This window comes from Somniosus microcephalus, chromosome 4, assembly GCF_052327205.1.
Source record: "Somniosus microcephalus isolate GS21.2 chromosome 4, FLI_Smic_1.0, whole genome shotgun sequence".
NCBI lineage: Eukaryota > Metazoa > Chordata > Chondrichthyes > Squaliformes > Somniosidae > Somniosus > Somniosus microcephalus.
In genome coordinates, this window is record NC_140990.1 from 51,279,504 (window position 1) to 51,306,779 (window position 27,276).

Genomic DNA, 27,276 nt, shown 5'->3' on the forward strand with positions numbered 1-27,276 from the left:
AGGGGTTGGATTCTGCTGTTGTTGCTGCTGTTAATCACATCCAGGACTGAATCATGTTCATTCTGACAGTTGGGTTTGTTTCTGATGTATGTAACTCCTATATAACTGAGCTGGAGATTAATATTCTGGACAAATGTCAAATAAATCAGCTTTGATTCAAGCACTCAGTGGATGGAGTGCTTGATGCCTCTGAGATAAGAGGAGACTGATTGATGTCCTGTTACCGACTGTTTCTGACCATCATTCTTCAATCCTCCCTGGCTTCAGGTGTGGTGCCGGAGGACTGCTAATGTGGTACCCTTGTTTAAAAAGGGAGAAAAGGATAGACCGAGTAATTACTGGCCAGTCAGCCTAACCTCAGTGGTGGGAAAATTATTGGAAAGAATTCTGAAGGACAGGATAAATCTTCATTTAGAAAGACACGGATTAATCACGGATTTGTTAAGGGATGGTCGTGTATGACAAACTTGATTGAATTTTTTGAGGAGGTAACAAGGAGGGTAGATGAGGGTAGTGCGTTTGATGTAGTGTATATGGACTTTAGCAAGGCTTTTGATAAGGTTCCACATGGCAGACTGGTCACGAAGTTAAAAGCCCATGGGATCCAGGGCAAAGTGTCAAGTTGGATTCAAAACTGGCTCGGAGACAGGAAGCAGAGGGTAATGGTTGATGGGTGTTTATGTGACTGGAAGGCTGTTTCCAGTGGGGTTCTGCAGGGCTCAGTACTAGGTCCCTTACTTTATGTGGTATATATCAATGATCTAGACTTGAATATAGGGGGTATGAGTTAGAAGTTTGCAGATGATTCTAAAATCGGCTGTGTGGTTTATACTGAAGAAGGAAGCTGTAGACTGCAGGATGATACCAATAAATTGGTCAGGTGGGCAGAATAGTGGCAAATGGAATGTTGGCCTTCATAGCGAGAGGATTCAAGTACAGGAGCAAGGGCCTTGGTGAGACCACACCTTGAGTATTGTGTGCAGTTTTGGTCATCTTATCTGAGGAAGGATGTTCTTGCCATGGAGGAAGTGCAGCGAAGATTCACCAGACTGAGGTGTGAGGTAATGCATTTGGGGAGGGCTAACAACGAAAGGGAATACACATTAAATGGTAGGACACTGAGTAGTGTAGAGGAACAAAGGGACCTTGGAATGCATGTCCACAGATCCCTGAAGGTAGCAGGCCAAGTAGATAAGGTGGTTAAGAAGGCATACGGAATAAGAACATAATAAATAGAAGCAGGAGTAGGCCAATCGGCCCCTCGAGCCTGCTCCGCCATTCAATAAGATCATGGCTGATCTGATCCTAACCGCCAATCTACTATCACAGAACCATCTCCTGAATCTAACAGAATTAGACACATGAAATAGGAGCAGGATCAGGCTACACGGCCCCTGGGCCCGCTCCGCTACTCACAGGGCCATGTCCGATCCGAACCTAGACTCATGTCCAAATTCCTGCCCGCTCCCCGTAACCCTTAATTCCCTTTACTTCTAGGAAACTGTCTATTTCTGTTTTAAACTTATGTAATGATGTAGCTTCTACAGCTTTTTGGGGCAGCATATTCCATGGACCTACCACCCTCTGAGTGAAGTAGTTCCTCCTCATCTCAGTTTTGAAAGAGCAGCCCCTTATTCTAAGACTATGCCCCCTATTTCTAGTTTCACCCATCATCGGGAACATCCTCCCCGCATCCACCCGATCCAACCCCTTCACAATCTTATATGTTTCAATAAGATCGCCTCTCATTCTTCTGATATCCAATGAGTAGAGTCCCAATCTACTCAACCTGTCCTCATATGTCCATCCCCTCATCCCCGGGACTAACCGAGTGAACCACCTTTGTACTGACTCGAGAGCAAGTATGTCTTTTCTTAAGTATGGACACCAAAACTGTATGCAGTATTCCAGGTGCGGTCTCACCAATACCTTGTACAACTGAAGCAATACCTCCCTATTTTTATATTCTATCCCCCTAGCAATGAAAGCCAACATTCCATTGGCCTTCTTAATCACTTGCTGCACCTGCATACTAACCTTTTGAGTTTCGTGCACCAGGACCCCCAGATCCCTTTGTACTTCAGTACTTTCCAGTTTCTTGCCATTAAGATAATAACTTGCTCTACGATTTTTCCTGCCAAAGTGCATAACCTCACACTTTCCAGTATTGTATTCCATCTGCCCATTTATTAGCCTATGTCCCCTTGCAGGTTTTTTATGTCCTCCTCACTCACTACTTTCCCTCCCATCTTAGTATCATCTGCAAACTTTGATATGTTACACTTGGTCCCCTCCTCCAAATCGTTAATATAGATTGTAAAGAGTTGGGTACCAAGCACTGACCCCTGCGGAACACCACTAGTTACTGATTGCCAGTCTGAGAATGAACCATTTATCCCAACTCTCTGCCTTCTGTTAGATAGCCAATCCTCTATCCATGCCAGAATATTACCCCCAATCCCGTGATTTTTTATCTTAAGCAATAATCTTTTGTGTGGCACCTTGTCAAATGCCTTTTGGAAGTCTAAATACACTACGTCTACTGGTTCCCCTTTATCCACCCTGTACGTTACTTCCTCAAAGAACTCCAGCAAATTTGTCAAACATGACTTCCCCTTCATAAAACCATGCTGACTTTGTCCTATTAAATTATGATTATCCAAATGTCCTGTTACTGTCTCCTTAATAATGGACTCCAAAATTTTACCTACCACAGATGTTAGGCTAACCGGTCTATAGTTTCCAGCCTTCTGTCTACTGCCCTTTTTAAATAAGGGTGTTAAATTAGCAGTTTTCCAGTCTGCCGGGACCTTTGCTGAGTCCAGGGAGTTTTGGAAAATTATTACCAATGCATCCACAATCGCGAGCGCCACTTCCCTCAAGACCCTAGGATGTAAGCCATCAGGTCCAGGTGATTTATCCGCCTTGAGTCCCATTATTTTACCGAGTACCACTTCCTTAGTGATTTTGATCATGTTTAGCTCCTCCCCCCTATAGCCCCCTGTTTGTCCAGTGTTGGGATATTTTTAGTGTCTTCTACTGTAAAGACTGATACAAAATATTCATTCAGTGTTTTTGCCATCTCCATATTTCCCACCATTAATTTCCCGGTCCCATCCTCTAAGGGACCAACATTAACTTTAGCCACCCTTTTTCTTTTTATATAACTATAAAAACTCTTACTATCTCAGTGCGTCGGCGGGAAACTCAGCGGCAGCAGCGGGGCTATAAAAGTCCCAGAGCCCAGGTAAGGCCTCAGTGCGTCGGCGGGAAACGCAGCGGGGCTATAAAAGTCCCAGAGCCCAGGTAAGGCCTCAGTGCGTCGGCGGGAAACGCAGCGGGGCTATAAAAGTCCCCAGAGACCAGGTAAGGCGTTCCAGTCTCCAGTCTCTGAACTCGGAGGGAAGGAGAGAGGTAAAAAGTAATCGGGGTGTGACGTCACCAGGGAGCAGGTAAGTGATTGGTTGGTGAGTATTTCTCTCTTTTCATTACAAGCTTGAATTCTGTGGTGTTAAATTTCTAGGGTCTCTGTGTTGTAGTGGGGACCGTTGGTAAATAAAGCGCCCTAGAGTATACCTGTAACTGGGGTATTGAATAAATTTTTTAATTAATTAAGTCATGGCAGGAGAGCTCAGACCCGTGTTCTGCTCCTCTTGCTCCATGTGGGAAGTCAGGGACGCTGCCAGTGTCCCTGGCGACCATGTGTGCGGGAAATGCATCCAGCTGCAGCTACTTGTAGACCGCATTGCGGCGCTCGAGCTGCGGGTGGATGAGTTTTGGAGCATGCGCGATGCTGAGAGGGCCGTGGATAGCACGTTTAGTGAGTTGTTCACGCCGCAGGGTAGGGCTGCACAGGCAGAAAGAACTTGGGTGACCATCAGGCGGAGCAACAGAGGCAGGCAGAAAGTGCAGGGGCCCCCTGCGGACATCCCCCTTTCAAACAGGTATACCAAGTTGGATACTGTTGAGGGGGATGACTCACCGGGGGAAGGCAGCAGCAGCCAGCTTCCTGGCACCAGGGACACTTCTGCTGCTCAGAAAGGGAGGAAAAAGAGTGGGAGAGCAATAGTGGTAGGGGATTCTATCGTAAGGGGAACAGATAGGCGTTTCTGTGGCCGCAAACGTGACTCCAGGATGGTTTGTTGCCTCCCTGGGGCCAGGGCCATGGATGTCACTGAGCGGCTACAGGGCATTCTTAAGGGGGAGGGTGAGCAGGCAGAGGTCGTGGTCCACATTGGGACCAACGACATAGGTAGGAAGGGGGATGAGGTCCTGCATCAAGAATTTAGTGAACTAGGTAGCAAATTAAAGAACAGGACCTCAAAGGTTGTAATCTCTGGATTACTCCCAGTGCCACGTGCTAGTGAGTATAGGAATAGGAGGATAGAACAGATGAATGCGTGGCTAAAGAGTTGGTGCAGATGGGAGGGTTTTAGTTTCCTGGATCATTGGGCCTGCTTCTGGGAAAGGTGGGACTTGTACAAGTTGGACGGGTTGCACCTGAACCAGAGCGGGACAAATATCCTTGCGGGGAGGTTTGCTAGCACTGTTGGGGGGGGTTTAAACTAACTTGGCAGGGGGATGGGATACAGAGGGGAGCTGAAATAGGGGGTGATGTGCTGCCAATCATAGAGAAAAAAACAAGTCAGCATGGTAGACAGGGCAAATATACAAGGGCAAGGCTGGATGGCACCTATTTTAATGCAAGGAGTCTTGCAAGTAAGGTGGATGAACTGAAGGTGTTGATAGGGAGTATGATATTGTTGCTATCACGGAGACATGGATGAGGGAGGGGCAAGACTGGCAGCTCAATATTCCGGGGTACAGAATCTTCAGGCGAGACAGAGGGGGAGGTACAAGAGGAGGGGGTATCGCAATATTAAGGATTCAATTACTGCAGTAAGGAGGGATGACATATTAGCAGGTTCCTCTAATGAGGCCATATGGGTGGAGCTTAAAAACAAAAAGGGGGCAAGCACTTTGCTGGGAGTGTACTATAGGCCTCCAAACAGTCAGGGGGAGCTAGAGGAACAGATATGTAGGCAAATCTCAGAGAAATGTGCAAATAATAGGGTAATAATAATGGGGGATTTCAACTTCCCCAATATTAACTGGGATAGTCAGAGTGTGAAAGGCACAGAGGGTGTAAAATTCTTAAAGTGCATCCAGGAGAGCTTTTTGAGCCAGCTTGTAGAAGGTCCTACAAGAGAGGGGGCGGTACTGGACCTAATTCTAGGGAATGTGGCCGGCCAAGTGGAAGAAGTGCTAGTAGGTGAGCACTTTGGTGACAGTGACCATAATATGGTGAGATTTAAGGTGGTCATGGAAAAGGACAGGGATGGGCCGGAAATAAAGGTTCTAAATTGGGGGAAGGCCGATTTTATTAGGACAAGGCAGGATCTGCCCAAAATGGACTGGGATCAGCTACTTGTAGGAAAATCCGCATCGGAGCAATGGGAGGCTTTCAGTAGGGAGATTGAGATCATACAATGGCAACATGTTCCCGTAAAGGTCAAGGGTGGTTCCAAAAACCACAGGGAACCTTGGATGTCAGGGGATATACGAGAATGGATTAGAAATAAAAAGGAGGGCTTTTGGCAGATACAAAAGGCTAAAGACGGAGGAAGCCCTAGAGGAGTACAAAAAGTGCAGGGGGATACTTAAAAAAGAAATTAGGAGATCAAGGAGGGGCCATGAAATAACACTGGCGAGCAAAATAAAGGAAAATCCTAAGATGTTTTATAAGTATATTAAGGGTAAGAGGATAACTAGGGAAAAAATAGGGCCCATTAGGGACAAAAGTGGCAATCTGTGTGTGGAGCCGGAAGATGTAGGAGGGGTTCTAAATGAATTTTTTGCATCTGTTTTCACTATGGAGAGGGACGATGTAGACATAGAAATAGGGCGGGGGGACTGTGATATGCTCGAACATATTAACATCGAGAGGGAGGAGGTATTGGCGGTTTTAGCAGGCCTAAAAATGGATAAATCCCGAGGCCCGGACGAAATGTATCCCAGGCTGCTGTGTGAGGCAAAGGAAGAGATTGCGGGGGCTCTAACACAGATATTCAGAACCTCTCTGGCCACAGGGGATGTGCCAGAGGACTGGAGAACCGCTAATGTAGTACCATTATTCAAGAAGGGGAGTAGGGAAAAACCGGGGAACTACAGGCCAGTGAGCCTAACATCAGTGGTAGGAAAATTATTGGAAAAAATTCTGAGGGACAAAATTAGTCTCCACTTGGAGAGGCAAGGATTAATCAGGGATAGTCAACATGGCTTTGTCAAGGGAAGATCATGTCTGACTAATTTGATTGAATTTTTTGAGGGGGTGACTAGGTGTGTGGATGAGGGTAACGCAGTGGATGTGGTATACATGGATTTCAGTAAGGCCTTCGATAAAGTCCCGCACGGGAGACTGGTTAAGAAGGTAAGAGCCCATGGAATCCAGGGTGCCTTGGCACATTGGATACAAAACTGGCTTAGTGGCAGAAGGCAGAGGGTGATGGTCGAAGGTTGTTTTTGTGACTGGAAGCCTGTGGCCAGTGGGGTACCACAGGGATCGGTGCTGGGTCCCTTGCTGTTTGTGGTCTACATTAATGACTTGGAAATGAATGTAAAAGGTATGATCAGTAAGTTCGCAGATGATACAAAAATTGGTAGGGTGGTAAATAGCGAGGAGGGTAGTCTCAGTCTGCAGGACGATATAGATGGGTTGGTCAGATGGGCGGAACAGTGGCAAATGGAATTTAACCCGGAAAAGTGCGAGGTGATGCACTTTGGGGGGACTAACAAGGCAAGGGAATACACAATGAATGGTAAGACCCTAGGCAAGACGGAGGGTCAGGGGGATCTGGGTGTGCAAGTACATAGATCCCTGAAGGCGGCGGAACAGGTGGATAAGGTGGTAAAAAAGGCATATGGGATACTTGCCTTCATTAGCCGAGGCATTGAATATAAGAGCAAGGAGGTTATGATGGAGCTGTATAAAACACTGGTTAGGCCACAGCTGGAATACTGTGTGCAGTTGTGGTCGCCACACTACAGGAAGGATGTGATAGCTTTGGAGAGGGTGCAGAGGAGATTCACCAGGATGTTACCAGGGCTGGAGCGCTTCAGCTATGAAGAGAGACTGGGCAGATTGGGTTTGTTTTCCTTGGAGCAGAGGAGGCTGAGGGGGGACATGATTGAGGTGTACAAAATTATGAGGGGCATAGATAGGATGGATACTAAGGAGCTTTTTCCCTTAGTAGAAGGGTCAATAACTAGGGGGCATAGATTCAAGGTAAAGGGCGGGAGGTTTAGAGGGGATTTGAGAAAGAACTTTTTCACCCAGAGGGTGGTTGGAATCTGGAACTCACTGCCTGAAAGGGTTGTGGAGGCTGGAACCCTCACAACATTTAAGAAGCATTTGGATGAGCACTTGAAATGCCATAGCATACAAGGCTACGGACCAAATGCTGGAATATGGGATTAGATTAGACAGGGCTTGATGGCCGGCGCGGACACGATGGGCCGAAGGGCCTCTATCCGTGCTGTATAACTCTATGACTCTATCTGTTTTTATATTTTTTGCTAATTTACTTTCATAATCTATCTTCCCTTTCTTAATCAATCTTTTTGTTATTTTTTGCTGTCTTTTAAAGTTTTCCCAATCCTCTATCCTCCCACTAGATCTACACCTGAACTGTGAGGGAGCCGATGTCCTCGGGGTAATATTTTCTAGGGCGGTTCGGGAGGATTTAAACTAATTTGGCAGGGGGATGGGAACCTAGGTAGTGGAAAAGAGGGAAGTCATATGAAGTCAGAAATAGATGGTAGAAAGGTGAGAAGCAATAAGCAAAGGAGAGAAACACAAAGGGCCAAACTAATTCATAATGAGAGTGTGAAAAAAGCAAGCCTGAAGGCTTTGTATCTTAATGCTAGAAGCATTAGGAACAAGGTGGATGAATTAGTTGTGGAAATAGAGGTAAACAAGTATGATTTGATTGGGATTACAGAAACGTGGCTGCAGGGTGGGCAAGGCTGGGAACTTAACATCCAGGGATATACAATATTTAGGAAGGATCGGCAAAAAGGTAGGGGAGGTGGGGTAGCATTGCTGGTAAAGGAGGGGATTAATGCAATGCAAAGGAAGGATATTAACTCGGATGAAACGGAATCTGTATGGGTAGAAATGAGAAATAGCAAGGGGAGGAAAACGTTAGTGGGTGTGATATATAGGCCTCCAAATAGTAATATGGAGGTGAGGGAAGGCATAAAAAGGGAAATTAGAGAAGCGTGCGATAAGAGCACAGCTGTCATCATGGGTGACTTTAATTTACATATTGATTGGACTACCCAAACTAGTAAAAATTCTGAGGAGGAGGAATTCCTGGAATGTTTTCGGGACGGTTATCTGGACCAATATGTCGAGGAGCCGACTCGAGATCAGGCCATTTTAGACTGGGTATTGTGCAATGAGAAGGGACTTATCAGCAATCTTCTTGTACGAGGCCCCTTGGGTCAGAGCGATCATAATATGATCGAGCTCTCAGTCGAGATGGAGAGTGAGGAAATTGAATCAGAGACTAAGGTCCAGAACTTAAATAAAGGGAATTACGAGGGTATGAGACGGGAATTGGGTAAGATTGATTGGGTGGTGTTTCTGGGGGGATTGACAGTGGATAGGCAATGGCAAGCATTCAAAGATAGAATGGAAGAATTCCAGAACATGTTTATACCGGTTTGGCACAAAAATAAACCTAAAAAGGTGACTCAACCGTGGATAACGAGGGAAATTAGGGACAGCATAAAATAAAAAAAAAAGGGCATATCAACTGGCAAAAAAAAGCGCCAGACCGGAAGATTGGGGGCAGTACAAGATACAGCAAAAGAGGACAAAGGGATTAATCAGGAAGGGGAAAATAGAATACGAAAGTAAACTTGCAGCAAACATAAAGACAGACTGCAAAAGCTTTTATCGGTATATCAGGAGGAAAAGACTGGTAAAATCCCAAGTCGGTCCCTTGCAGTCCGATTCGGGAGAATATATAATGGAGAATAAGGAAATGGCAGACCAATTAAACTCATACTTTGGTTCTGTATTCACAAAGGAGGACACAAATAACCTCCCAGGAATATCGGCAAACATAGGGACTAATGAGAGGGAGGAGCTGACAGAAATTAGTATCTCTAGGGATATGGTGCTGGGTAAGTTGAGGGGACTGAAGGCCGACAAATCCCCGGGGCCTGATAAACTACATCCTAGGGTACTTAAGGAGGTGGCCCTGGAGATAGCAGATGCTCTAAGGATCATCTTCCGGAACTCCATTGACTCGGGAACAGTACCCGTGGATTGGAGGGTAGCTAATGTTACCCCAATATTTAAAAAGGGGGGTAGAGAGAAAGCAGGGAATTATAGACCAGTAAGCCTTACATCGGTTGTGGGCAGAATGCTAGAGTCCATTATTAAGGATAAAATAGCGGAGCACTTGACAAATGGGGAAAGGATCGGACAGAGTCAACATGGATTTACAAAGGGTAAATCGTGTTTGACTAATCTGCTGGAATTTTTTGAGGAAGTAACTGGTAAAATAGATGGGGGAGAGCCAGTGGATGTGGTGTACCTTGACTTCCAGAAAGCCTTCGATAAGGTTCCACACAAAAGATTATCATGCAAAATTAAGGCTCATGGGATTGGGGGCAAAGTATTAACGTGGATAGAGAACTGGCTGGCGGATAGAAAACAGAGAGTTGGAATAAACGGCTCGTTTTCGGAGTGGCAGGCAGTGACCAGCGGGGTGCCGCAAGGATCTGTCCTGGGACCCCAGCTGTTCACAATATATATAAATGATCTGGATCAGGGAATTGGATGCAATATTTCCAAATTCGCTGACGACACTAAACTAGGAGGAGGGGTGGGCTCTGATGAGGATGTCAGGAGGCTACAGTGCGATTTGGACAGGTTGGGGGAATGGGCGGATACGTGGCAGATGCACTATAATGTGGATAAATGCGAGGTTATCCACTTTGGGGGTAAAAACAGGAGGGTAGATTATTATCTAAACGGCAATAGATTGGGAGATGGGGAAGTGCAGAGGGACCTGGGTGTTCTTGTGCACCAGTCACTGAAGGAGAGCATGCAGGTGCAACAGGCAATTAAGAAGGCAAATGGTATGTTGGCCTTCATATCAAGGGGGTTCGAGTATAGGAATAGGGATACCTTACTACAGCTGTACAAGGTGCTGGTGAGACCGCATCTGGAGTATTGTGTACAGTTTTGGTCGCCCCATCTGCGGAAGGATGTTCTTGCCATGGAAAGAGTGCAACGGCGATTCACCAGGCTGATACCTGGAATGGCGGGAATGACCTACGAAGAGAGATTAAATCGTTTGGGCTTGTACTCACTGGAGTTTAGAAGATTGAGAGGGGATCTCATCGAAACATATAAAATTATGGCAGGCCTGGACAGGCTGAATTCAGAGAGAATGTTTCCAATGGCCGGGGAGCACAGAACCAGGGGCCACAGTCTAAAAATAGCGGGCAAATCATTTAAAACAGAGATGAGGAAGAATTTCTTCACTCAAAGAGTGGTGAGCCTGTGGAATTCCCTGCCACAGAGGGCTGCGAAGGCTAATTCAATAAATATTTTCAAGAGAGAATTGGATATATTTCTGAAGGCTAAGGGGATTAAGGGTTACGGAGAAAAGGCGGGGACGGGGTACTGAACTGGTAAGATCAGCTATGATCTCAGACGAAGATCAGCCATGATCTCATTGAATGGCGGAGCAGGCTCGAAGGGCCGAATGGCCTACTCCTGTTCCTATCTCTATGTTTCTATGTTTCTAGATTTGGCTACCTTATATGCCCTTGTTTTTAGTCGAATACTATCCTTAATTTCTTTACTTAGCCACGGATGGCTGTCTTCTTTTACACGCTTTTCTTCTCAGTGGAATATATATTTTTTGGAAGTTGTAAAATAACTCCTTAAATGTACACCACTGATCATGTATCGTCTTACCCTTTAATCTATTTTCCCAATCCACTACTCAATTCCGCTCTCATACCTTCATAGTCTCCTTTATTCAAGCTTAGCACACTTGTTTGAGATCCAACCTTCTCACCCTCTAATTGAATATGGAATTCAACCATGTTATGGTCACTCATTCCAAGGGGATCCTTTACTAGGACATTTTTAATTCATCCTGTCTCGTTACACAGGACCAGATCTAAGGTTGCTTGCCCCCTGGTCGGTTCAGTTACATACTGCTCAAGAAACCCATCCCTAATACACTCAATGAACTCATCCTCAAGGCAGCCCTGCCCAATTTGATTTGTCCAATTAATATGATAGTTAAAATCCCCCATAATTATAGATGTTCCCTTATTACAAGCCTCAACTATTTCCTGATTGATACTCCGCCCAACAGAGTTGCAACTGTTCGGAGGCCTATAGACTACGCCCACTACTGTTTTTTTCCCCTTATTATTCCTTACCTCCACCCAAACTGTTTCATTATCCTGATCTTTTGACCCAATATCATTTCTCTGTATTACAGTGATTCCTTCCTTTATTAACATAGCCACCCCACCTCCCCTTCCTTCCTGCCTGTCCTTCCTGATCGTTAAATAACCTGGTATGTTTAATTCCCAGGCATTGTCACCCTGCAGCCATGTTTCTGTAATGGCCACAAGATCATACCCATACCTAGTTATTTGTGCCATTAACTCGTCTATTTTGTTACGAATGCTACGTGCATTCAGATAGAGAACTTTCAAATATGTTTTGTGACACTTAGTTCCTGCTTTTGCCCTTTTTATTACTTTACCTTTTACTCCATACCTGCTGCCCCTTCCTGACACGCTCTGGTTTTTAATTTCCCCACTGCTACCTAAGTCTCTGTTGTCATTTTTATTATTTGCTCTCTAGGAACCTCCCCCCCACTAGTTAATTTAAAGCTCTCTCTGCAGCCCTAGTTATATGATCCGCCAGGACTCTAGTCCCAGCATTGGCCAAGTGAAGCCCGTCCCAACGGAACAGCTCCCTCCTGCCCCAGTACTGGTGCCAGTGTCCCAGGAAGCAAAACCCATTTCTCCCACACCAGTCTTTGAGCCACGCATTTAACTCTCTAATTTTATTTGTCCTAGCCAAATTCGCTCGTGGCTCAGGTAATAATCCAGAGATTATTACCCTTGAGGTTCTGTTTTTTAATTTGACCCCTAGCTGCTCATACTCCTTTAACAGAACCGACTTCCTAGTCCTATCTACGTCATTTGTACCAACATGGACCACGACAACTGGATCCACCCCCTCCCACTGCAAGTTTCTTTCCAGCCCAGAGGAGATGTCCTTAACCTTGGCACCGGGTAGGCAACACAGCCTTCGGGACTCTCGCTCTTGGCTGCAGAGAACTCGATCTATCCCCCTAATAATACTATCCCCTCCCACTACAACATTTCTATTTACTCCCCCCTCTTGAATGGCCCCCTGTTCCACGGTGCTGTGGCCAGGTTGCTCATCCTCCCTGCAGTCCCTGCTCCTGTCCCCACAGGGAGTAAGAACCTTGAACCTGTTGGACAAGAGCAAGGGCTACGGCTCCTCCAGCTCTACCTCCTGGATCCCCGTACCTGCCTCACTCGTAGTCACACCGTCCTGTCCCTGACCATGGGCTACATCTGAATTAATTAACTTCATAGGTGTGACCACCTCCTGATACACAGAGTCCAGGTACTTCTCCCCCTCCCTGATGTGTCGCAGTGTCTGAAGCTCAGACTCCAGCTCATCAACACGGAGCTGGAGTTCCTGTAGCAGCAGACACTTGTCACAGACGTAATCACCGTGAGCCTCAATGGGGTTCACCGGCTCCCACATCTCGCAACAGTAACACATTACCTGCTCCATTCTATGTAATTAATTAAATGTTTTATTGTTAGTTATGGACACCCTCTGCCCGATTTTAGATGCTAGTATCCCCTTTAATTAATTGGATTTAAATTAAATCAATCCCTCTAGTTATGAGTCACTCTGCACCAGAAAGGCCTTATTAACTACAACCCACAGAGTTAAAGTTTGAAAAGAGCACCTAACACCCCACTTACCCTAACTCACAGCACTCTTTGATGACTCGCACTCAGTGCTTGCTCGCACTAGGACTGGTCTTTTTATACTGTTTGTTTGTTTACAGCCAAATGAGTCACCCCTGCTGATTGGTTAGAAAACTGGTTTCCACTGCCTGCCGTGTCAATTTACTCCTACTGCAGTGTAACCTTGTTTTACTCTTAAACCAACAGAATCCCAAATATTTAACTTTTCCCCTTTACTTAAACTGCTTAAGTAATCTTATCGAGAATGATTTGAAGAGAAATAACAATTAAAGAACTCTCACACTTACCCAAACTCAGAGCACTCTTTGATGACTCGCACTCAGTCATTGCTTGCCTTTATTAGCCGTGGTATAGAATATAAGAGCCGGGGGGTTATGCTTCAACTGTATAAAACACTAGTTAGGCCACAGCTAGAGTATTGCACGCAGTTCTGGTCACCACATTACAGGAAAGATGTGATTGCACTAGAGAGGGTACAGAGGAGATTTACAAGGATGGTGCCGGGAGTAGAGAATCTTAGCTATGAGGAAAGACTGGATAGGCTGGGTCTGTTTTCCTTGGAACAGAGGAGGCTGAAGGGAGACCTTATTGAGGTGTATAAAATTATGAGGGGCCTAGATAAAGTGGATAGAAAGGACCTATTTCCCTTAGCAGAGGGATCAAAAACCAGGGGGCACAGATTTAAAGTAATTGGTGGAAGGTTTAGAAGGGATTTGAGGGGAAATTTCTTTACCCAGAGGGTTGTGGGGGTCTGGAACTCACTGCCTGAAAGGGTGGTAGAGGCAGGAACCCTAACCACATTTAAAAAGTACTTGGATGTGCACTTGGGATGCTCTAAGCTGCAGGGCTACGGACCAAGAGCTGGGAAGTGGGATTAGGCTGGATAGCACTTTGTTGGCTGGCGCGGACACGATGGGCCGAAATGGCCTCCTTCCGTGCTGTAACTTTCTATGATTCTATGTTCCATTTTTGGGCCTTTTCTCCTTTCTAACTCTGGATTATCTCAGTTCTAACACCTTCAGTTACTCTCAAGTCCCAGCTCCCCACACCTTCCAGAGAGCCTGTAATAGAAAACGACTGAAGATTTACCCCAGTGTAACTATTGCTGTTATCCAAGGAAAAAGACTTGTATTTCTATCGCACCTTTCACAACCTCAGGACGTCCCAAAGCGCTTTACACACAAGGAAGTACTTTTGAAGTGTAGTCACTGTTGTAATGTAGGAAAACCAGCAGCTAATTTGCGCACAGCAAGCTCCCGCAAATAGCATTGTGATATTGACCAGATCATGTGTCTTTTACTGACGTTGTTTGAGGATGGAAGGGGATGTGTAAAGAGATGGTCTGTGTATGGAGATGTGAAAGAAGGAAACGGTGTGTGTGTGTGATAGTGACACAGCCTTGTGGTCACAGTCAGAACAATGCACAGATATCCTTGTGGTTATGGTTTGGGCAGGGCCAGGTCAATAATGTAGTAAACAAGTTGTTAGAACAGACCTGGGGAGAAGAGAGCTCTGAATCCACTGTATTATCCCTGTTCTCCGGATCGGGTAACTATACTCTGTATTTTTGCAGTGCTGTTAATAAAGTCAGTAACAGACAATCTGTTAATTATCTGGTGTCTGATGCGCTATCAATTCTAATAAGAGGCTGAGCAGAGTTCAGAACGACAGGCTTTTATTAACTACTGAATTGTACTTCAGACAGATCAGGACTATGCCTCTAGTGGACGACCGAATGCCAGGAGCTGCCATGCGGCCGTCCTTATACTCGGTAGCAGAGGGCGGAGTCAGCTGAGGCATAGTCAGACATAACAGTGAAACAAGAGTGAACGACAACAACAAGAACAAGTGAACACAGTGAACTACAGTGGTTTACCACATTCACCCCTCGTTTAAAATTAAGTCCGGCGGGGTGAAGTGTATCAAAAGTTCGAGTAGGCGAGTCTGTCGGGCAGCCTCGTTTGCCGTCGAGATCTTCGTGGCGACGGTTGCGATGTTACAGCTTCCAACGACGCGTCTTGAGCGGGGTCGGGCACCGGTGTATCGTCCCCTTTGGTGTTGGGTGGGCGAGTGGACTCTGGCTGGTCCTGGGGTCGCGGCATGCCGTCTACTGGGGTCGAATGGATAGGGGTGAGAATTTGGTCTACTGAATTTTGGGCCGTGTCGAAGGGGGTCGTTGTGGAGGGCAATGGTGACGGGTCAGTGGACCCCGAGGGTGCCAGATCTCTAATGGAGACTGTATCCTCCCGCCCGTCCGAGTATGCCACGTAGGCGTACTGGGGGTTGGCATGGAGGAGGTGAACCTTCTCTACCAGGGGAGCCGTTTTGTGGGACCTTACATGCTTCCTCAGCAGGACGGGCCCTGGGGACGTCAGCCAGTGTGGTAGTGAGGTACCGGATGTGGACCTCCGGGGAAAAACGAACATTCGCTCATGGGGGGTGGCGTTGGTGGCCGTACACAGCAGTGACCGGATGGAGTGGAGCGCATCAGGTAGGACATCCTGCCAACGGGAGGTCGGAAGGCCCCTAGATTTTAAGGCTAGGAGGGCCGCCTTCCAAACCGTCGCGTTTTCTCTTTCAACCTGTCCGTTCCCCCGGGGGTTGTAGCTGGTGGTCCGGCTTGAGGCAATACCTCTCATGAGCAGGTACTGACGGAGTTCGTCGCTCATGAAGGACGAGCCCCGGTCGCTATGAATATAGCTGGGAAAACCGAACAGAGCAAAGAGGTTGTGCAGGCATTTAATGACCGTAGCGGTGGTCGTGTCCGGGCAGGGGATGGCGAAAGGGAAACGGGAGTACTCATCAACTATGTTGAGGAAGTACACATTACGGTCAGAGGAGGGGAGGGGCCCTTTAAAGTCGACACTCAGGCGCTCAAAAGGGCGGGTGGCCTTGATCAGGTTTGCTCTGTCAGGCGTATAGAAGCGCGGCTTGCACTCTGCACAGACTGGGCAGCTCCTGGTCATGGTCCTGACCTCCTCGATGGAGTAAGGCAGGTTGCGGCCTTTAATGAAATGGAAGAACCTGGTGACCCCCGGGTGGCAGAGGTCGTTGTGGAGGCCCCGTAGTCTATCGATCTGCGCGGTGGCGCATGTGCCTCGCGATAGAGCATCTGAGGGTTCGTTGAGTTTCCCGGGCCGGTACAAGATGTCGTAATTGTAGGTGGAAAGTTCAATTCTCCACCTCAAAATCTTGTCATTTTTGATTTTGCCCCTCTGCTTGTTGTTGAACATGAAAGCGACTGAACATTGGTCAGTAAGCAGGGTAAATCGTTTTCCAGCCAGGTAGTGCCGCCAGTGGCGCACCGCCTCCACAATGGCCTGGGCCTCCTTTTCCACAGAGGAGTGTCTGAGTTCGGAGCCCTGGAGGGTTCGTGAAAAAAAGGCCACGGGTCTTCCCGCCTGGTTAAGGGTAGCGGCCAGGGCAAAGTCGGATGCATCGCTCTCCACCTGGAAGGGGATGGACTCGTCTACCGAGTGCATGGTGGCCTTGGCAATGTCGTCTTTTATACGGTGAAAGGCTGAGCGGGCCTCCGCCGTCAGGGGGAAGGAAGTGGACTTGATAAGTGGACGGGCTTTGTCCGCATAATGAGGGACCCACTGGGCGTAATAGGAAAAGAAGCCCAGGCACCTTTTGAGGGCCTTGAGACAGTGGGGCAGGGGAAGTTCCATCAATGGGCGCATCCGGTCAGGGTCAGGGCCAATGACTCCGTGTTCCACCACGCAACCAAGGATAGCGAGGCGGGCTGTGCGGAATATGCACTTTTCCTTGTACGTGAGGTTTAGGAGTTGGGCCGTGCGAAGGAACTTATCAAGATTGGCGTCATGGTCCTGCAGGTCATGGCCGCAGATGGTCACGTTGTCCAGGTAGGGAAACGTGGCCTGTAACGCATTCTCGTCGACCATCCGGTCCATCTCCCTCTGGAAGATGGAGACACCGTTGGTGACGCCGAAAGGAACCCTGAGGAAGTGAAAAAGACGGCCGTTTGCCTCGAAAGCTGTGTACTGGCGGTCCTCAGGGCGGATAGGGATTTGGTGGTATGCTGCCTTGAGGTCAATGGTCGAGAAAACGCGATATTGCGCTATCTTATTAACCATGTCGGCTATGCGGGGGAGAGGGTATGCGTCCAACTGGGTGTACTTGTTGATAGTCTGGCTGTAGTCAATGACCAGGCGCTGCTTGTTGCCAGTCTTAACGACTACCACCTGAGCTCGCCAGGGGCTGGTACTATCCTCAATAATCCCCTCTTTCAGGAGCCGCGTCACCTCAGATCTTATGAAGGATCTGTCCCCGGTGCTGTATCGCCTGCTCTTTGTGGCGATAGGCTTGCAGTCGTGGGTGAGGTTGGCGAACGGGGGGGGGGGGGTGATTTTGAGGGTGGAGAGACTACAGGTGGGGCGCGGCGGGCAATTTAAAAACTGCTGGTTGCAGACAGTGAGCGGGGGAAGAGGTCCACCGTATGTCAAGGTGACGCTCTTAAAGTGACAATGAAAGTCCAACCCCAGCAGAACGGCAGCGCAGAGATGTGGCAGGACGAATAGCTTTACATTTTTATAAACGGAGCCCTTCACCGAGAGGGTCACTACGCAGTAGCCGCCGACGTCTGCTGAGTGAGATTTTGAGGCCATGGAGATCCGATGACGCGTTGGCTGGACCGAGAGGGAATAATGCCGTACCGTATCAGGGTGTATGAAGCTCTCCGTGCTCCCGGAATCAAAAAGGCAAGTTGTGGCGCGGCCATTTACCTGGATGTCCATCGTGGACCTGGCTAGCTGATGGGGTCTGGATTGATCCAGCGTAATGGAGGCCGCTGTGGAGTCGGGAGCGTCGCTGTAGAACCCCGGTGAGGCGGCGGTGGGTGAGTCGGGGGCCCGTTGGCAAAATGGCGGACAAAATGGCGGCGTCGGAGAAGGAGGACAAAATGGCGGCGCCCATGACGATCCCGATCCCCACGAGGCTGGAGGAAGGCAAGATGGCCGCTCCCACGAGTCGCACGCGGCGCTGCTGGAGGTAGGGGTCTTCTGACTTCTGCAGACGCCAGCGTAGTGTCCCTTCTTACCGCAGGCAGAGCAGACCGCGTTTTTCGCCGGGCAGCGCGCCCTGGGGTGTTTGGTTTGGCCACAGAAATAACATTTCTGGCTCGGGCGGGACATCGCTGCAGCAGTTGAGGCCGGGGCCCGTGGCGGCGCCGCGTCCCAAGATGGCGGCGGCTGCGGCATCCATGAGGCGGCCGCGCGGTCCGGGGAGTAGGCCTCCATGTTCCGATGGGCTACGTCCAACGAAAGGGTGAGTGAAATCGCCTTCTTCAGGTCGAGCTTGCTACTTTCCAGCAGTCGCTGCCGTGTGTGAGTGGACCTGAGGCCCGCAACGAGGGCGTAACAGATGAGCTCCTCCGTATGTTCCGTGGCTGATACTTGCTTGCATTCGCAGGCTCGGCCGAGTTCCTTCAGCGCCCGTATGTATGCTTCTGTGGGTTCCCCGGGCTGTTGTTTGCGAGACCCCAGGAGATGTCTTGCGTAAACATAGTTGACCGGGCGTGCGTATTGCTCCTTCAAAATGTCGATAGCCCCCTGGTAGCTCGTATCGTCCCGGATAAGGGCAAAAGCTCGGTGGTTTACTTTAGAATTCAGCACCCTGAGCTTGTCGGCGTCGGTGGCGACGGTCTCGCCGGATGCAGCCAGAAAGGACTCAAAACAGTTCAGCCAGTGCAAGAACTTAGCAGTCGAGTCCGGTTCTTGCGGGTCGAGTTCCAGGCACTTGATCTTAAGTATCTGCAGCATCGTTATTATTATTTTTTTTATTTTCAGTAGTTAATAAAATTGATGCGCTATCAATTCTAATAAGAGGCTGAGCAGAGTTCAGAACGACAGGCTTTTATTAACTGCTGAATTGCACTTCAGACAGATCAGGACTATGCCTCTAGTGGACGACCGAATGCCAGGAGCTGCCATGCGGCCGTCCTTATACTCGGTAGCCGAGGGCGGAGTCAGCTGAGGCATAGTCAGACATAACAGTGAAACAAGAGTGAACGACAACAACAACAACAAGTGAACACAGTGAACTACAGTGGTTTACCACAGTGTCTGACAATTCAGAGTCAACAAGATGAACAAGTAAAGACATCACAGCCCAATCCTCCAGCTGTGGTGTCACTGTGGCTCAGTTGGTAGCACTCTCTCCTCTGAGTCAGATGGTTGTGGGTTCACGTCCCACTCCAGGGACTTGAGCACAAAAATTTAGGCTGACACTCCAGTGCAGTACTGAGGGAGAGCGACACTGTCGGAGGTGCCGTCTTTCTGATGAGATGTTAAACCGAGGCCCAGTCTGCTCTCTCAGGTGAGTGTAAAAGATCCCATGGCACTATTTTGAAGAAGAGTAGGGGAGTTATCCCCGGTGTCCTGGCCAATATTTATCCCTCAATCAACATAACACAAAAAACATTATCTGGTCATTATCACATTGCTGTTTGTGGGAGCTTGCTGTGCGCAAATTGGCTGCCACGTTTCCCACATTACAAGTGACCACACTTCCAAAAAGTACTTAATTGGCTGTAACGCGCTTTGGGATGTCCGGTGGTCGTGAAAGGCGCTATAGAAATGCAAGGTTTTTTTTCTTTTTAACAGTTTATTTGATCAATACTGCACCCCTCCTTTTTTCCTTTCCTATCTTTCCTGAATACCTTGTAGCCAGGAATATCGAGTTCCCAATCCTCACCTTGTTTGAGCCAGCTCTCTGTTATTGCCACTATATCATAGTCCCATGTGGCTACTTGTGCCTGCAGTTCACCAATGTTATTTACCACGCTCCGTGCATTTACACACATGCACTCCAACTCCATCTTAGTCTGCCTCAAATCTGGCCCCTGTCTGATCCCTCCTATATCTGAACAGTTCTTTACTCTGCTGCTATTTGTCTCTCCCAGTCTTCTGTGCACCTTGTTCCGAGCAAGGATCCATGCAGGACACCACTTCTCACTTTCTGCCACTTCAAGAAACTTCCCGTAACGCCTACCCACTGATTTATTTTTTGTAGCAGAATTTCCATCCATTCTTGTGAGTGTGTTGGCGAGTACTGGAGGCGGAAGTATCAGAATAGATAGGAGCAGACTAAGAAAGACTATGAAAAATTCAAAAATGGGTTTAGAATGCATTTACGTAAATGCACAAAATGTGGCGAATAAGGCTGGTGAGCTTCAAGCACAATTAGCCGTGTGGCAATAACGGAAACGTGGCTTAAAAACGGTGAGGACTGGGCGCTTAATATTCAAGGGCACATGGTGTTCAGGAAAGATAGGGAAGGAAGAAAGGGAGGTGGGAGGCAGTGCTGATTAAGGAAGACATTGTAGTGTTGGAAAGGGAGGATGTTCTTGAGGGGACAAGGACAGAATCCATTTGGTTAGAGTTGAGGAGCAACAAGGGTATGATCACACTATTGGGGTATTCTATAGGCCTCCAAATAGTGAGAGGGAGGTAGAGGAGCAAATCTGCAGGGAAATCGCAGAGATATGCAAGGGCTATAGAGTGGTGATATTGGGGGACTTTACCCAAATATCGATTGGGATAATGCTAGGGTAAAGGGAAAGGAGGGGGAGGAATTTCTGAAATGTGTTCAGGAGAATTTCCTTGACCAATATGTTCTTGGCCCAACAAGGAAGGAGGCATTGCTGGATCTGGTGCTGGGGAATGAGGTGGGCCAGGTCGACCAAGAGTCTGTGGGAGAACACTTGGGTACGAGTGATCATCGTATCATAAGATTTAGATTAGCAATGGAGAGGAGCAAGGAACAATCTAGAGTGGAACTTCTAAACTGGAATAGGGCTAACTTCAATGGGATGCGAAAGGATCTAGCCAGGATAAAATGGAACCAAAGACTGACAGGAAAAACTGTAACGGAACAATGGGTGATCTTTAAGGAGGAGATGTTCCAAGTACAGGCTCGGTACATTCCAACAAGAGGGAAGGGTAAGGGAACCAAAGTAAGGGCTCCTTGGATGACGAGGGAGATAGAGAAGATGATGAAACAATAAAAGAGGGTGTATGATGCATGTCAGGTGAATTCTTCAAGGGAGAACCAGACCAAATACAATAAGTTGAGAGGGGAAGTGAAGATGAAAATAAGATTGGCAAAGAGAGAATATGAGAGTAGAATGGCGGTTAACATAAAAGGGAACTCAAAAATCTTCTACCGGCATGTAAACAGTAAGCGGGTAGTAAGAGGCGGGATGGGGCCTATTAGAGGCGCAGGGCAAGGCTAGAATACTCAATGAGTACTTTGTATCGGTGTTTACTAAGGAGGTGGATGCTGACAAAATATCAGTAGAAGTGGAAAAGATAGAAGCAATGGAAGGGGTGAAAACTGATGGACAGAGTGTACTAGAAAGGCTGGGTATGCTCAGAGTGGATAAGTCACCTGGTCCAGATGCCTTGCATCCCAGGTTGCTAAGGAAATTCGGGGAGGAGATAGCGGAAGTGCTTGACATCATTTTTCAATCTTCCCTAGATGCAGGGGAGGTGTCTGAGGATTGGAAAGTGGCAAATATGACACCATTGTTCAAGAAAGGGTGTAAGGACAATCCCAGTAACTACAGGCTGGTCAGTTTAACATCAGTGGTGGGTAAAGTTTTAGAAACAATAATCAAGGAAAAAATTAACGGGCACTTGGAGAGGTTTAAGCTAATTAAGGAGAGCCAACACGGATCTGTAAAAGGCAGATCGTGTTTGACTAATCGAATTGAATTTTTTGATGAAGTAACAGAGAGGACTGATGAAGGGAATGCAATGGATGTTGTCTACATGGATTTTCGGAAGGCATTTGACAAAGTACCACATAGAAGGCTGGTTAACAAAATTGAGGCTCATGGAATAGGTGGGTCAGTGGCAGCTTGTATAAGGAATTGGCTTAAGGACATAGAAAACATAGAAACATAGAAGATAGAAGCAGGAGTAGGCCATTCGGCCCCTCGAGCCTGCTCCACCATTCAATGCAATCATGGCTGATCATCCAAATTCAGTACCCTGTCCCTGCCTTCTCCCCATACCCCTTGATCCCTTTAGCCTTAAGAAATATATCCAACTCCTTCTTGAATATATTTAATGTATTGGCCTCTACTGTCTTCTGTGGTAGAGAATTCCACAGGTTCACCACACTCTGGGTGAAGAAATTCCTCCTCATTTTCTGTCCTAAATGTCCTACCCCTTATCCTTAGACTGTGACCCCTGGTTCTGGACTCCCTGACCATCGGGAACATCCTTCCTGCATCTAGTCTGTCCAGTCCTGTCAGAATTTTATAAGTTTCAATGAGATCCCCTCTCATTCTTCTAAACTCCAGCGAGTACAAGACCAATCGACCCAATCTTTCCTCATACGTCATTCCTGCCATCCCAGGTATCAGCCTGGTGAATCTTCGCTGAACTCCTTCCACGGCAAGAACATCCTTCCTCAGATAAGGCGACCAAAACTGCACACAATACTCAAGGTGCGGTCTCACCAAGGCCCTGTATAACTGCAGCAAGACATCCTTGTTGCTGTACTCAAACCCTCTCGCTACGAAGGCCAACATACCATTTGCCTTCTTAACCGCCTGCTGCACCTGCATGCTTACCTTCAGCGACTGGTGCACAAGAACACCCAGGTCTCTTTGCACTTCCCCTTCTCCCAATCTATTGCCATTCAAATAATCTGCCTTCCTGTTTTTGCCACCAAAATGGATAACCTCACATTTATCCACGTTATATTGCATCTGCTATGCTTTTGCCTAATCACCCAACCTGTCCAAATCATCCTGGAGTTTCTCGGCATCCTCCTCACAGCACACACGCCCACCCAGCTTTGTGTCGTCTGCAAATTTGGAGATATTACATCTAGTTCCTTTGTCTATATCATTAATATATATTGTGAATAGCTGGGGTCCAAGGACCGATCCCTGCGGTACCCCACTAGTCACTGCCTGCCACTCGGAAAAAGAGCCGTTTATTCCAACTCTTTACTTTCTGTCTGCCAACCAGTTCTCTATCCAAGTCAATACCTTGCCCCCAGTCCCATGTGCCTTAACTTTACACGCTAATCTCTTATGCGGGACCTTATCGAAAGCCTTCTGAAAGTCCAAATACACCACATCCACTGGTTCTCCCTTATCTATTTTACCAGTTACATTCTCAAAAAAATTCCAGTAGAGTAGTCAAGCACGATTTACCTTTTGTAAATCCATGTTGACTTTGTCCAATCCTGTCACTGTTTTCCAAGTGCTCTGCTATTACATCTTTTATAATGGACTCTAGCATTTTCCCCACTACCGATATCAGGCTGTAGTTCCCCGTTTTCTCTCTACCACCTTTTTTGAATGGTGGGGTAACATTAGCTACCCTCCAATCCATGGGTACTGTTCCAGAGTCTATCGAGTTCTGGAAGATGATCAGCAAAGCATCAACTATTTCTAGAGCCACTTCCTTAAGTACCCTAGGATGTAGATTATCAGGCCCTGGGGATTTATCGGCCTTCAATCCCATCAATTTCCCTAACACCATTTCCCTACAAATACTGATTTCTTTCAGTTCCACCCTTTCATCAGACCCTATGTTCCCCGACATCTCTGGGAGGTTATTTGTGTCCTCCTTTGTGAAGACAGAACCAAAATATGTATTTAATTGGTCTACCATTTCTTTGTTCCCCATTATAAATTCCCCTGATTCTGACTGTAAGGGACCTACGCTTGACTTCACCAATCTTTTTCTCTTCACATATCTATAAAAGCTTTTACAGTCAGTTTTTATGTTTCCTGCAAGCTTACTCTCATTCTATTTTCCCTTTCTTAATTAATCCCTTTGTCCTCCTTTGTTGAATCCTAAACTGCTCCCAATCCTCAGGTTTACTGCTTTTTCTGGCCAATTTATATTTCCTCTCCTTGGATCTTCTGCTATCCCTAATTTCCCTTGTTAGCCATGGTTGAGTCACCTTTTTTGTTTTATTTTTATGCCAAACTGGGATGAACAAATTCTGTAGTTCATCCATGCGGTCTTTGAATGTTTGCCATTGCCTATCCACCGTCAACCCTTTGAGTGACATTCCCCAATCAATCCTACCCAACTCGCTCCTCAGACCATCGTAGTTTCCTTTATTTAAATTTAGGACCCTAATCTCTGAGTTGACTACTTCATTCTCCATCTTAATGAAGAATTCGATCATATTATGATCGCTCCGACCCAAGGGGCCTCGTACAACAAGATTGCCAATTAATCCTTTCTTGTTACATAATACCCAGTCTAAGATGCCTGATCTCTGGTTGGTTCCTTGACATATTGGTCCAGGAAACCATCCCTTAAACACTCCAGGAATTCCTCCTCCATAGTATTGTTACTAATTTGGTTAGCCCAATCTATATGTAGATTAAAGTCACCCATGATGACTGCTGTGCCCTTATTGCACGCTTCTCTAATTTCCCTTTTAATGCCATCCCCAACCTCCACATTACTGTTTGGAGGTCTATATACCACTCCCACTAACGGTTTCTGCCCCTTGGTATTTCTCAGTTCTACCCATACAGATTCCACATCATCAGAGCTAATATCCTTCCTTACAATTGTGTTAATCCCTTCTTTAACCAGCAATGCTACACCACCTCCATTTCCTTTTTGCCTATCTTTCCTGAATATTGAATACCCCTGGATGTTGAGTTCCCAGCCTTGGCCACCCTGGAGCCATGTTTCCGTAATCCCAATCAAATCTGTTTCTCAGACTGGAGGATGGTAGACAGTGGTGTTCCCCAAGGGTCAGTGCTGGGGCCACTGCTTTTTTTGATATATATATAAATGACCTGGATATTGGAATACAGAGGAGAATTTCTAAATTTGCCGATGACACCAAACTTGGGGTGTGGCAAACAGTGATGATGACATCAATCGACTGCAACAGGACATAGAAAGGCTAGCAGAATGGGCAGACAAGTGGCAGATGGAATTTAATACAGAGAAGTGTGAGGTGATGCATTTTGGCAGAAGGAACAGGGAGAGGCAATATACACTTAATGGCACAGTTTTAAAGAGTGTACAGGGACAGAGGGACCTGGGAGTTAATGTGCATAGGTCCCTGAAGGTGGCAGGACATATTGAGAAAGTGGGTAACAAAGCATATGGGATCTTGGGCTTCATAAATAGAGGTATTGAATACAAAAGTAGAGAAATTATGCTGAATCTTTATAAAGCGCTGGTTAGGCCACAACTGGAGAATTGCGTCCAGTTCTGGTCACCACACTTTAGGAAGGATGTGAAGGCCCTTGAGAGGGTGCAGAGGAGATTTACCAGAATGGTTCCGGGGATGGGGGATCTTAGCTACAAGGACAGGTTGGAGAAGATTGGATTTGTTTTCATTAGAGCAAAGGAGGTCGAGGGGTGATTTGATAGAGGTGTACAAGATTATGACGGGTTTGGATAGGGTCGAAGGGGAAAGGCTGTTCCCACTAGTTGATGGTACAAGGACTAGGGAACACAGATTTAAGGTTTTAGGCAAGTGATACAGGGGAGATGTGAGGAAAAACTTTTTTACACAGAGTGGTGAGGACCTGGAACTCGCTGTCGACGGACATGGAGGAAGCGGAGACATTCAATGTTTTCAAGGGGAGACTGGATAGGCACTTGAGGGAAATAAACCTGCAGGGCTACGGGGATAGAGCGGGGGAATGGGACTGACTGGATTGCTCTACAGAGAGCCGGCATGGACTCGATGGGCTGAATGGCCTCCTTCTGTGCCGTTATGACTCCTATAACGACTGTATTTCTACTCTTTGCTGTTCCCCCCTGTGCCATCCCTTGCCCATTGGTGCCATGGTCTGGACTGCACTCCTTCAAGGTGTTGTCACTCCCAGCAGTCCCCAGTGCTGCGTACCAGTTTGAGAGTGACCCCCCTGAAGACTCCTGCACTTCCTGCCTCTTCCGACTCTTCTGGATGGCCACCCATTTACTATCCTGAACTCTCTCTGCCTGTGGGGTGGCCACCTCCTGGAACGTACGGTCCAGGAAACTCTCAGCCTCCCTGATGCTCCGCAGTGACTCCAGCTGCCCCTCAAGCTCGGAAACCCTGAGCTCGAGCTCAAGCAGCTGGAAACACTTCCAACACACATGGTCCCCCAAGACACGGGAAGTGTCCGGAAGTTCCCACATGGCGCAGGAATTGCAAGCAACAATTAGAGTTGAAAAGCACAGCAGTTATGTTAAACTTGTACAGAACCACTGTTAGACCACACTTGGACTACTGTGAACTGTTCTGCTCTCTATATTATTAATGGATATAGAGGCACTGGCAAAGGTGCAAAACAGACTTAGTAGAATGTTACCAGATTAAATGACAAAGGGATGATTCAGCAGTTTGAGCTGAGCATGCGCTTGAGAGGCTGATTGTGGAGCAGTGTGAGCTGAGCATGCGCGGGAGAGGCTGATTGTTGGGCAGAGTGAGCTGAGCATGCGCGGGAGAGACTGATTGTTGGGCAGTGTGAGCTGAGCATGCGCAGGAGAGGCTCATTGTGGAGCAGTGTGAGCTGAGCATGCCTGGGAGAGGCTGATTGTTGGGCAGTGTGAGCTGAGCATGCGCGGGAGAGGCTGATTGTTGGGCAGTGTGAGCTGAGCATGCGCAGGAGAGGCTGATTGTTGGGCAGTGTGAGCTGAGCATGCGCAGGAGAGGCTGATTGTTGGGCAGTGTGAGCTGAGCATGCGCGGGAGAGGCTGATTGTTGGGCAGTGTGAGCTTAGCATGCGTGGGAGAGGCTGATCGTTGGGCAGTGTGAGCTGAGCATGCGCGGGAGAGGCTGATTGTTGGGCAGTGTGAGCTGAGCATGCGCGGGAGAGGCTGATTGTGGAGCAGTGTGAGCTGAGCATGCGCGGGAGAGGCTGATTGTTGGGCGGTGTGAGCTGAGCATGCGCGGGAGAGGCTGATTGGGCAGTGTGAGCTGAGCATGCGCGGGAGAGGCTGATTGTGGAGCAGTGTGAGCTGAGCATGCACGGGAGAGGCTCATTGGGCAGTGTGAGCTGAGCATGCACGGGAGAGGCTGATTGTGGAGCAGAGTGAGCTGAGCATGCGCGGGAGAGGCTGATTGTTGGGCGGTGTGAGCTGAGCATGCGCGGGAGAGGCTGATTGGGCAGTGTGAGCTGAGCATGCGCGGGAGAGGCTGATTGTGGAGCAGTGTGAGCTGAGCATGCACGGGAGA

At 47.6% G+C, this 27,276-nt stretch overlaps 1 pseudogene; it reads left to right on the forward strand.

Moving 5' to 3' along the window:
- LOC147118854 (uncharacterized) overlaps positions 1 to 27,276 on the forward strand; it is a 305,497-nt pseudogene that overhangs the window by 263,895 nt on the left and 14,326 nt on the right.